The sequence below is a fragment of the Neopsephotus bourkii genome, unplaced genomic scaffold (assembly GCF_033783945.1).
Source record: "Neopsephotus bourkii isolate Nb327-2 ecotype Australia unplaced genomic scaffold, CSIRO-AGI_Nbou_v1 NB_1037, whole genome shotgun sequence".
NCBI classification, from domain to species: Eukaryota; Metazoa; Chordata; class Aves; order Psittaciformes; family Psittacidae; genus Neopsephotus; species Neopsephotus bourkii.
The window spans coordinates 43042-55294 of NW_026901526.1; the positions used below are offsets into that span (position 1 = coordinate 43042).

Sequence of the window (12253 nt, forward strand, 5' to 3'; positions counted from 1 at the left end):
CAGGGCTGGGGTAGGGTGAGATTGGGAGGTATGATGGCGTCTCCGGGAGTAAGCTGCCCCTCTGAGGGGAGGGGAGCCGAGCCGAGCGGAGTAGAGTAGAGTAGCGCCGTGCCTGCGGGTGTGTGGTGCTGTCCGGCCTGGCCCCGCTTGAAGGTACAGCTAGGGAGGTGAGGGAGTGCGGCTTTAATAACGTGTGGCTTAAGTTTTATAGGCTTTATGTAATGTGTCGTCATCTTGTGATAAAGTTGTGTTTCATGTCGACGGGCTTAAAAACATTGAAGTAAAGGACTGGAACTTTTTCTTCATGTGGATGGTGTTTTTCATATGGTATCATAACTCTTTTGAGGTGGGATGAGTACTGAGAGAATTAATATTACACAAAGAAGCCCATCTGCCTCATGTTTGGCAGTAGTTTGTGCAGAACAAGCTCTATCTGTGAGCACTTTAGTTAGTTTTATTGAATTTTATGTCAAGGATACTGGTTGTTTTGGCATACAAAATTGTCTGTGTAGCCAGGAGGGAAAAATAGGAAGTATGTATCCTTTCCAGGTCAATTTAGATAATCCAGCCAGACCTGAAGACTCTTGCATTAGTCTTTTGGTCACAAGTACAACACCATTTGGTTCAAGATTCTTTCCTACAGTGGGTAATCCATCAAGTGCTAATAACATATAGTATAGAGCATGACTATCTTCAGGAAAGCTGAGGTAGTGCAGTCCTTCTAGAAGACACATTTCCTACCTTATGTGATTTTGACAGGAGCACAGCTGTCTTCAGTGTATGGAAACTGCACCATATCTGCCTGCATCAACTGTGCACTTTCCCTGCCATCCCAGAATTAAGAAGTTAGGGGATAAGTTAATAGGGTTCAGCAAAGCAATGAAAGAGTAATATAGGTATTTATTCAGATGAACCCATTTGGGTTTGTCTTTGGGTGAATCTACTCACAGCTGTGTTTGCCTTGTATTGACTAAGATAAATGAAGTGCTAGATCTCTTTTACTGGTTTGCTTTAATGACTTAACCAAAAGTTAAAATCACCGTAAAGAGCTAAGGTAAAAGCTCCAAATACTGAAAGCAAGGTTTGAGACAAACAAATCCACCTTGTTTGTGCTTCTTGCCCGAATAATACTGTGACCTTACATTAACATTTCCTGATGAATCATCTTATTTAGCTAGCAAGAATATTCCTGTGATCTCAGAGTATCTTAGTTCCCTACCTCACCTAAGTTTATCCTTGTAATGACTATGTCTGATGTCCTAAGATGATTCCTTCTGGTGTAGGCAAATGCCTGCTATTAGACAAGATAATGAAAGAGCAAAATGCTCAAAATGCAGAATAATCACTCTGTAAAGATTACACATCAGATGTCATGATGTAACCTTGTTTGTGAAACTTGCTGAGGCAAGAATATATATGGCTGAAGATATATAAGTTAAATCCTCCAGCTCTGAATCAAACAATTTCACACCAAAGTTGAGAGCCTCTGTCCTTGCCACCTCCTCCTTTTCTTCTGCTGTTTCAGCCTTCTCTGGATGCTAGCCATGATCCTGGGAGCACAACTGACATATCACTGAAGCTGCTGAGACCCACTGTGCTGCCTTTGACCAGTGCTCCACTCAGCACACTGCTAGGCAATCTACACATGTTGCAGAGGGGAACTGTTCTCACTGTGCCTCGCCTGTCTACATAGGTGTCAGTTGACATGAGCCATTAATGGTTTCCATATATGAAAGGCTGAAGTCATAAATAATGGAAAAAACTATAAAAAAATGAAGCCTGAATGAGATTGTTAACTTTAGGGGAGGCAAAAGAATGGTATTTTGAAAAACAGTTTCAACTGGAGCATAGGAGATGTGTGCTCACTGTCCAACTTGGCTTCAGACTTCCTGTTTCACTTAAGGGGGAAAATGTCAGCTGCAGGCTTGCTCAGTCCTGCAGAAAAAAACAGGGTTTTACACAGTAGTCCTATCTTCAGGGACCATGCTATGGGTCATATCAGTCAACATCAGGAGGCTTACTATGCAGGTGTGACATCTTTCTCCTGTTACACACATTTAACACCTTACGTGGACATTCTTATTCCACAGGCAGATTGCTTCTTCAGGATTTTATCAGCATCCTTTTCAACTTTGCCTCAAATCTCATTACTGTTGGGTATGGGAGGTTGGAACTTGATGATCTTAAGGTCCTTTCCAACCCTAACTATTCTATGATTCTATCTGGAAAGTTTTCTACCTTTTTTGGGGGAGAGTAATATGCAACAATCCATTCTTGCATATTTAGATTCCGTTTGGAAACTGTTAAAAAGTAGAGATTGCCTCTGTTTCATGCTGAATTTGTCAACTGAAACTCTGGTACTGTGTAGGATATACATAAGTCATTGTAATAAAAATAACAGCACAAATCTCCCAAGCATCAATACTTGAACAAAACCTACATCATCAATACTGGAATAAGATTATTACTTTCAGCAGTAAGTATCCTCTGTCACTGGGATTTTTCATCTAGCAGGAAATGCTCCGGATGAGATGGAGCATGGAGTCCACATGTGGAGACCTACAGATCTGCATAGTGCTAGCTCAGGTCTTTTGCATGGAAGTCCCAAATCACAGCCCAAAAGAGGACCAGCCCAACATGCTTTGACAAGAATGGTAGAAAAGCTTGTGGTGCAGATGCAGATCATGCTTGGCAGAATAAATTCATGTCACTATAACACATCTGAACTGGTCCAGCTTGCAGTAGAGTGGCTAGTCCTGGTTCAGCAGATTGAGCATAGGTGAAAAGAAGGTGGTTGTGTTTCTCCTTGTTACCTTTCAAAAATCGCTTGATTTTCCTATGCCTTTAATTCAGCTGTAAAATGAGATAATACTGCCCTGTTTGGAACACTTAAGATTTTGCAGAGAAAGAGAACATTTATAAACTATATTTATTTTATTTTACGAAGTACATCCAGTAAGGATAAAAGATTAAAGGTTCTGAGGTAGCAGATGCAGTCTTTCCATCTCTAAAGCAAGACTATATAGCATAATGATTTGCTCAGCACTCTTTTGTGGTAATGAGGTTTTCTATCAGTGGGACATCTTATATTCTTTAAACCATTTTCTTGGAATTGGCACTGCCATATTCCATGCTGAGTGCCCGGAATAATCTCTGCAGCAGGCAAAAAGTACTGTTGTCAACTAAAACCATCCTGTCACCAGAGGGCTGGCTTGTGTAATCAGCAAACACAAGCTTCTGTTTAGGAAGAAGCTAGCTCTCTCCCTTTGTATTTGATTCATTTCACAATGGGCTTCGATTTGCTGCTCTCCCTGCTGTATGCAAAGATTTCCCTCTTTTCCAGTTCCCCAAAAGTAAGCAAAATCATTGCACCCCAGAAGGGCTGTAGGAACTGTGATTCATGTCATGTGGTAGCTCCAGCTCCATCATTTAGTTATGCAGCACTTTCAACGTCCAACTGTAAAATAATTGAATCTCAAAAAAAAAAATAAAATAGTCTGTCTTAAAAAAACCTTAAGACTGTATAAGAAGGTTACTTTCCTCTCTTTTATGCTTAAACAAGTTGCAATTGCATTGCATGAAGGTTAAGGTTTCATTTCTTATTTTTACATCCAGAAGCTTAATTGCCTTTGGAAGAAAGTGGAGATGTCATGCGTTCACTTAACTCTGAGACCTGGCACCTTAGGTGACTTCTGCTGGTGTTTATTGAAAATACCTACTGTTCTGTGGTAGGCAAAATATTTGAGAGAAAAATTAGTAAAGGAAACAAATCACACTTATAATAGAATTAATAGGGTCATTTTGTATAGCATAGTTTTCATATTGAAATTTGAGTGTTGGAACTAGATGATCTTTAAGGTCCCTTCCAACCCCAACCCAAACAACTCTGACTGCATGATACTACTTTCTAGTCTAATGAATGTCCAGGAATTTTAGAATGTAACTGTTACATTTTGAAAGCAGGTGCTAGGGTAATTACTTAAGTAACTGCAGTGTCCTACTAATAGCAGGTATAATTGTTGAATCCCCTGTGTCTTGCTATTTATTGTCACAGATTGTAGTAAATTAATTTGTGGAAAACAGTGAATACAGGAATGTAAAGCAAAATGGCAAGATTTCTAAAAATTGGATCAAGTTCCAACATGGCAACTTTGTGTATGACAGAACACAGCAGTAGACACAGGTTTTATTTATTCAAGAAAAATACCATGCTTTGATCTCTCAGCAATAGGTTTAACTTTAAATTAAAACAGTAGGTTTTCATTATTTTTTCTGACTACTACTGCCAGGAAGTAGGAAATGTTATACAAGTTGTGTATGGAACAAAGTTGAGGAACTTCCCAACTCAAGAAAGAGCAGGTGTATTCAGTGCTAAATTCCGAGATATCCCCAGATAAAATTTAGTTACTTTATACTTACATTGCATGTTTTCTCCAGGCTGGAACTGTCTTTTTATGCAATGGTTAGCACTGGTCCACAGTAGCGGTTTCTACAGCTACTGTGTTTGCAGAAATATCACAAACTTTGAATATTCACTTGGTTACACTCAGTTACTGATTTCAACCGCCTTTATTTAAAGCATAGAAAGTAACAAAGTGTGTGACATGAAGCTACTGTAGGTACCATCAGTCAGCTAACAGCAACGATGCTCAAGAAAGCACACAGTAAGTGTAATATTGCAGTGAGTTTTAAATTTTGACCCACTGCATGAATCACCCAGTCTTTTAGAATCATAGGATGGTTAAGGTTGGAAAGGACCTTAAGATCACCTAGTTCCAACCCCCCTGCCATGGGCATGACACCTCCCACTAGGTATCAAGGCTATGTTAGCCTGTCCTTGAACACTGGCAGGGATGGGGCATTCACCGCATCCTTGGGCAGCCTGTTCCAGTGCCTCACCACCCTCACAGTAAAGAATTTCTTCCTTATAACTAACTTAAATCTCTCCGATATGTACTGCTTATTAGGATTCAGATTGATATGATCACTGGTCACATACAGACTTGCGCAGATTTAGAACTTAATTGGCTTCCAGGGAGTTGCTAATTCACAACAGTTTTACTCAGATCAGAACAAGTATCCGTAGGGTTCACTTACATGTTCATAGAAGGCCAGATACATTACTGATCTGTGTCAGGTTCTGCCTGGTTTGTTGCAATAAAGCAGGCTGCAAAATCACCAGATTATCCCCTGGGAGGAAGCCACAGTGATGGAAAACAGATACATCCTCCTCTACTATAAAGGACCTATGGAGGACAAAGCTGACATAATCTAGGAAGTACACACTGCTAAATGAACATACGTGAAATAAAACCACTATCAAAACACTACAAGCTGCTCTCTTATGATGGGAATTCCAGGGGAAAGAAGCTATTTATATGTCAGTATATTCTCAGCAGAAGACCACCTACCATTCCGTTTTAAACTGCATTGATCTTTATTGTCAGTATGACTGTATATCCTTGACCAGGCAACTAAGGGTATATTTGTTTCCTTAGTACTTTAATCCCTTGGCATAATAGCTGTCACTGAAAGCTGTTTCCTTCATTTTGGAAGACAAAGGTGAGAATGCCACAAGACTAAGTCCTGTGATGCAATATGCATTCATTGGCAGGGGCTAATTATAGCACAGAATAACTACCAGCTTCCTCTGCCGAGGACAGAGTACATGATCTCTGCAATATGACTGCACTCTGCTCTTAAGTTCTTCCTGTGTCACGACACTACTGACACCGCAGCAAAACAGCAGTTTGTCATTCCTTCCCAGGCTGCTCTGTAACAACAGTGATGTGGATATTTCTGAGCCTGTCTCTCCTCTTTTCAAGGTTAGACAGGCGTGGCATTGACAATAATGCGCAATTCTTCTCTGTCATCTCACAAGAATAAAGAGGAGCAATAAAAGAACAAACTCAACCCCCCAAAATATCATGCCTCTTGAATTTCAGAAAACATATATATAATGGATGGAGAGGAAAGCAGGGAAAAAGTGGCTATCTTGATTCCAAGGCAATGACATGGAATAGTACTACAGCAGGTAAACAAGGTTAATATAGCCTCCTTAATGCCTAGCTTAGTAATGCTTTTTATTTTCTATTTTTTCTAGGCACTCCTTGTCCTCTGGACTCCAGGTTAACTATAGCACAGTGCACTTCCAGACCTAGGGTAGTTGGCTGTTCCCTAGAAGATGTGTAAGTTACTTCCTCGCTTTACTTTTGAAGATATTGCCAGAATTTTATAGAAATTCTGTACTTCACACCGGTACAGGCAGCTGGAAGGTCTGGAAATACTTCTTTGAAATCAGTTTCTTTTTTTCCCTTTGAATCATCAGAGAAACCAACCAGCACAAAAAGTAGGATATAAACATAGCACCTCAAAGCTTACGAAGCTTACTTTACCAGAAATGTAAGCCTAATGACTGTGAAAGGTGAAAATTATATTAAAAACAAATACATGGTAATTAAGAGGCATACATCAGCATGCAAGGGGAGTGCTTTTGGAAACCAGTAAAAGATCCTAATTGTTTATTGAAAATAAGTGTTGTCATAGATGTCTATAGCTAATTTATTAAGACGCTGGAGAACGTTTTAACCTGCTTCACCAAGAGGAATGTTATATTTTTTTTCTTTTTTTTTACACTTTTATGTGAGTTATTTTGACAGCTCCAGGGCTAGAAATGTTGTAATTATTGAGAAAACGAGTGTGGTAGAAGTGGGTACCCCACATAGTCCCTCAAATTGCCTGTCCAATATGATTTGATACTATCAAATATCCCGAATGATGTAAGGGTAGGTGTGTAAATTAGTTTCCAAGTTCCTGAGTCCTCTATGCCTAATTGCAGCAGTATTAGTTTTTCTAATATGGGAGCTAAACTGAGATTGTAAAATCATTTAATATAGGCAACAAATAGGAAGGAAGGACTAAGAAATTATCTTTTTTTTTGCTGTTAACTTGGATTTAAATTGCTGTTACTGAGAAGAGTAGCATCTTGGATCCTACTGTCCTTAAGCCAGTGTTTTTCAGTTGGTTTTCTTTTTCAAGATGAAAATTGCAAAAAAAATAAAAGTTTCAGCCCTCCTTGTCTTTATAAAACTGAATTGATACCTGCTTGTAAAAGTGACAAATATATGCAATATTTCTTGAAAGGCTGAAAAGCGTGCCGACCTTGAGGAACAAAAGTCACCAGAAGCACAGAAACTAGGTTGCCTTTGCTTTATAATTTGCACAATTTTCAACAACGTGCCAACACCTGCCTGTGATTCATGACTACTGTGTGTCACGACCCACTCTTTTAGCAACACTGCCCTGATCCATCCCCCTAACCTTAGTGATGAATAGTGTAATAATTGGCTAATTTCAGTATTGGTGATTTACAGTCATCAACAGTATTTCCCAAATTACAACATGACAGCAAACAAGAGTAATATTCCTTCTAAGAGATATATTTGCCTGTAATTACCTGAATACTTGAGGTCTAAGCGAGCTCTTGGACACCTTTTGGTTAACTGGGACATACCAAAAACAGGAAAGATCAGCCAGATCTTTAAGGATGAGGTTGTTCAAAAGGACAAAAAGAAAAGTAAAATGACTGCTAGTACCACATGATAGTTAGCTAGTTAAATCCATTGTCTAAATGCACAGCATACACTCCTGCCAGTTCAAAGACAAACAAAACCAAAAAAAAATGGAATATTTCAGTGGACTTTCTTATTTACTTAATTCTGTATTTTAAATTAATTCAATAGAGTGTCAAACGATTAAACCACAGCAATCTACAAGACTGTAATCCTTTTCCCAGGGAAACAACATTATTTTATATAAAACAGGGGGGAGAGGGGAAAGAATGTTTTACAAGGAAAAAAAGCCTCAAAATGAAGTGACAGAATCAGCTTCCTACCTTTGCTGAAGTGTCATATTTATTTAGCTACAAATGTGTGAAGGATTCACCAACAGGACTGCCTCAGAAGAGGAAATAGCCAAGAAGTGTACCTTGCTGTGGGCTATTTGGGATGTCAGTGGTTCAAAGGGCTCCTAACACAGCGAGGGTCACTGTCCCAGGTCTTCTGGAAATCTCTGTAGGGAAACCTCCCAAGACAAAAGGTGGCTGTAAAATGCTTCAGTATAAGGTACCCCATCAGTGTCTTGATTAGCTCAGGCTAACTCTTTCCCTGTAATACTAATCAAACAATGGAAATTGTTTTTAGCATGCAGCAGGCCACGTGCAAGGAAGCCTACGCTTCAATCAGTGCAGCATGTTGTGAAGCCTCAGCAGCCTTGCCTATACTAGGGAGCCTGTAAAATATGTTAGCTATCCTTACTAATTTTAATCCTTAACATTTTATCTGGATTAGCAACTTCTATAGTGTATTAGGTACCCTGGTCAAATAATTTGTTGAACCCAAGACTGCTCAAAGGTTGAGTACATTTGCATCCTGGATCAAGCACTGGAGGAGCAACTGAATCTGGATGGTCCAAATCTGACTAGTAATCAGTTACGTCAAAGTAATAAAACAGACGTATCTTGAAAGTGCTTCACAGAGTCCTTTGATGTGTCCTTTAGTAAACACAATGGGCCAAATTAAGTACTGCTGAAAACTGCTGTAAGAGCTTGGTCATTTTCAGTAACAGTGTAACTCTTACAGACTTAGTATGCAGTCTGATCACAGCCTGAGGGATCAAAAAACAGGTATAACAAGGAAAAGCAACCACCTCTATGGTGAAAGTAGGTCACCATTAAACACCTTTTTAAAGTGATCTCCAGCGGATGTACCCTGGCCTACCAAAACTGATAGAACTCTGGTTTGCTCCAGAGAGGGGTTCCACCTGCTGCATTGAGCCTGTGTTATCTTATTTTAGTAACTGTGATTAATTATGCTGCCCTTCACACCCCTATTTTAAGATGCTATTTTGCTGCATATGTTTAAATTATCTATGTTTATTCAGGAATGTAAAGAATTCATCTGAAAGAAGAAAACAAAGACAGTAACTGCATGCCAACAAAAGTTTTCGTTTTTCAAAGTTGGCACTGCAATTATGCTGTGCACGTGCTCATCTGACTTTCATGCTTCAATATCCATAGAGCTGAATCAGCACAGAAAATGAACATTCTTGTTGACGCAAACTGCTGCTGACTTGAAAGGAGTATCTTTTTCATTTAGATCAAATGGCAGTTTTGCTGGGAAAAAAATGAATGCTCTGTATGAATAGTAATAAATATCCTGCAGCAGTTTTCAGAGATTTCGTTGTTTAGGTCTGTGAAAATAGCAGCATGCATTTTATGTTGTCAAAACTTTCTTCTTGTCAGATAGCTCTTATTTTCTGTAAGGATCTCAAAAGAAGAGAAAAATCTTCTCTAACTGAAAGAAAACTGCGCTGTCACTATGAGGCTAAACAGTGAAGTGCTGAACAAAATCCTGACGACTGGAAGATTTTGTGGGGAACTTTTGTCTGCTGATGTCAATGTAAGTTACTGAAGTATTTTATATCCTTGCAAATCCCACATGACCTCCTGCAAGCTGTGGAACCTTAGCATTATGCAACAAAGCACTCAAGCTTTTCAGTGAGACTCGTATGTGGACATAAACATTAGATCTTAACAACTCCTTACATAAAGCAGCAACAATGTAAAATGGATTAATGTAAGTACCTGGTGTCTTGCCCCATGACCTAGCAGTGAAACATAAGAGTACAACTATACAAAACAAACATGTGGAATAGCTTATGAATTATTCAAGTGAGAATGTCAGAGAAGCTGTTGAAGAAACAATGGGAGATGAATAATTGCCAAGTTAGAATATTGAGACAAAGTTACTTTTTATCTAAAGTTCCTTAGCTAACTGCTACCCAACATACTGATGTTGGGCTGGACTCCAGATGTGGATTTTGCTACCTCTTCTTAACAGGAGTGATATGGCCCCAGTGTAAAACCCAGAGAACTGAGCACACAGTACAAAGGCTGTAACTGTGATCTTGCTGTCCTTCTTGAAGGGGAGAAGCCCCAGCTACGCAGGAAGGGCTGCTGGTCTTTTGTATTTAAAGCACAGATCGGGTGGAACTCAATGACATCCCTAACCTGTTTTTCTTCCACTATCATGTAATGGCATGTGGGTTAGCAAATTCAGCTTTTTTATTTCTTGTGTTAAAAAAGCTGATGGAACAGTCTTATCAGCTTTCTTCTATGATCTTCCTGTCTGTGGTCTGCACTGAATCGAAAGGGCCCCCAATAGGGTGAGTTTTGGCCAGATTAAAGAGGGATTTGACTGCAAGCTTGATTTATGATAATTAAAGAAAAAACAAGTTGGACAGGATGCTGAAATTTGAGGCCTGGTAATACACGCAAACAGGGGGAAGGTGTTGTTGTTCATCTTCTTGGCACTTTGTTTTCCAGCAGCAAAAGCTGTTTGTGTTTTGTCTCCTCCAAACAAGAACTAATAATTATCTACTGGATGGACTAGTAAGAGTCTTGCTTTTGCTGAAGTAAATTTTTTTTTCTTAGCTAAAAAGGAGTATTTTTTTTTTTTTAAACACTTTGCATCTTGTTTCTCTCTTTCCATTTTTTAAAGCATCCTGTATGGAATACTGCTTGGTGTCCAGGGTGCTTGGTTGCTTGAGCCGTTCTGAAGACAGGTGGAATAGCATTCTCAGAATGTAAAAAAGGCTGCTCTGATGCAAGTGGAAGAGAAAAACTGATATTCATGTGCAAGCATACTACACTTAACCTTCAAACTAAGGCTGGTCTGCTCCTCCCTCAAGCCCCCTTGAAGCTGAAGTGCTATGACAACATATCAAGGCAATCTCCACTCATGCTTGCTCTGCTGGACCATCACAAAGCAGCTGAAATGTACTAGCCAATTCAGCCTTTGAGAGGTTATTGGCCAAGTGGCTGCACAGGACTCTGTAATGCCATACTTGATAAAGAAAACAAAATTCAAGGAGGAAGGTCAAGTGAGCTGGTCTGTTCTCAGTACTTCTGTGCAAACTGTTTCTTACCGTGCCACATATACTGAGCTATTTCGCAGAATAAACCACTGAACATCTAACCCACCTTTACTACCGTATGAGGATTAGACATGGTAATACCTCTCTTCAGCCACTTCTGAGGATTAGTTCCAAAAATCAAATTAAAATGAGGCAAACCCAAATAGACTGGGTAGTTCCACAATAAGGTGCAATGCTCATATTCGGTAACCATCATCTGTGCTTCTTGCATCTAATATTACTGGCTGCAAGTAGCATTATAGTACACCCGCTGTGTGTGGTAAAGGTGAGAAACTCTCTGTGTATGGCCCATCAGTATATTAAGGTCACGAGGCCTTAACTGCCTGAGTGTTCCTGCTGAAGTAAAAGATCTATTTCAGTTTGTTTATTTCCAAACACCGAGGGGGAAATACATGATTGTTACCTCACCTTTATGAGGAAAAAAAGAAGCAAGAGCGAGCAGCAGAATGTTACCCAAGCAGGACTGTGTGCTGTTGACTTGCTGAAGTGGCCACAGAACTGTGAGCGCGCGTCTTGTTTTTCACTCCTACACAAGTCAATATGCTTTATTTTTTTTCTCAAGTACATTTAAAGATAAATGTTTAAATTGATGGATTTGGTTTAAAAGAAACAACCAGTGAGTGTAATAAAGTGTTTGTCTAAAAAGGTACACTAGACCAAAATATGCAAACCCAGTTCTGAGCAATGGCTAGAAACAAGAGCTATCCCAATACATTTTAAATTCTCTTTGGAGTCAAATGCTAGTAACAGATATTGCTTTTAACATGTAACTATTGAAAGGCACACAGACAGAACTTGATTTACCAGATTAACAATTCCTGTTGTCTAAAATTAGCAGGGAAAATTACACACTGTCAACAGTATGTTTGTGCTGTTCTGCACTGCTTTTTATTATACAGTAAAATGTGAATCCGAAGCCAAATTAAAACTTTGTAATAGTCATATTAAGACATCATTAATCTCAAATAATAATTAAAAGTATAGAACTAGAATACTGTTAAGTACCTAAATCTCCTGAGATGACAAACAAAAAGTTCAGGAAGTTTGTAACCAATTTACAAGGCAGAGGAATATGTCTGTGTCAGAGACACACTGTTGATCTTGAGCAGTTTTAACAGCAGTTGCAGCCTAAAGCAGGCAAGTAACAGCAAGGTGATTTTCAGCAATATGCTTGATTAAGATGGTAAGAACATTAATGGATAGTTTGGGACTACTGTTCCCAAATATAACACTCAGTGCAACCAAAATAATAAGCAGA

General features: G+C 39.2%; 1 long non-coding RNA gene across 3 annotated transcripts; it reads left to right on the top strand.

The window, feature by feature from the left end:
• The first annotated feature begins 88 nt into the window (after window positions 1-88).
• On the top strand, window positions 89-9189 carry LOC133216301 (uncharacterized). Of its 3 annotated transcripts, none has more exons than XR_009726607.1 (2): window positions 89-167; window positions 6104-9189. It is a non-coding gene; the product is annotated as an uncharacterized LOC133216301 (long non-coding RNA). The 3 variants fall into 3 exon arrangements; XR_009726606.1 differs by having other exon boundaries at window positions 89-153; XR_009726608.1 differs by lacking the exon at window positions 89-167 and adding an exon at window positions 1025-1693.
• Window positions 9190-12253: the final 3064 nt, after the last annotated feature.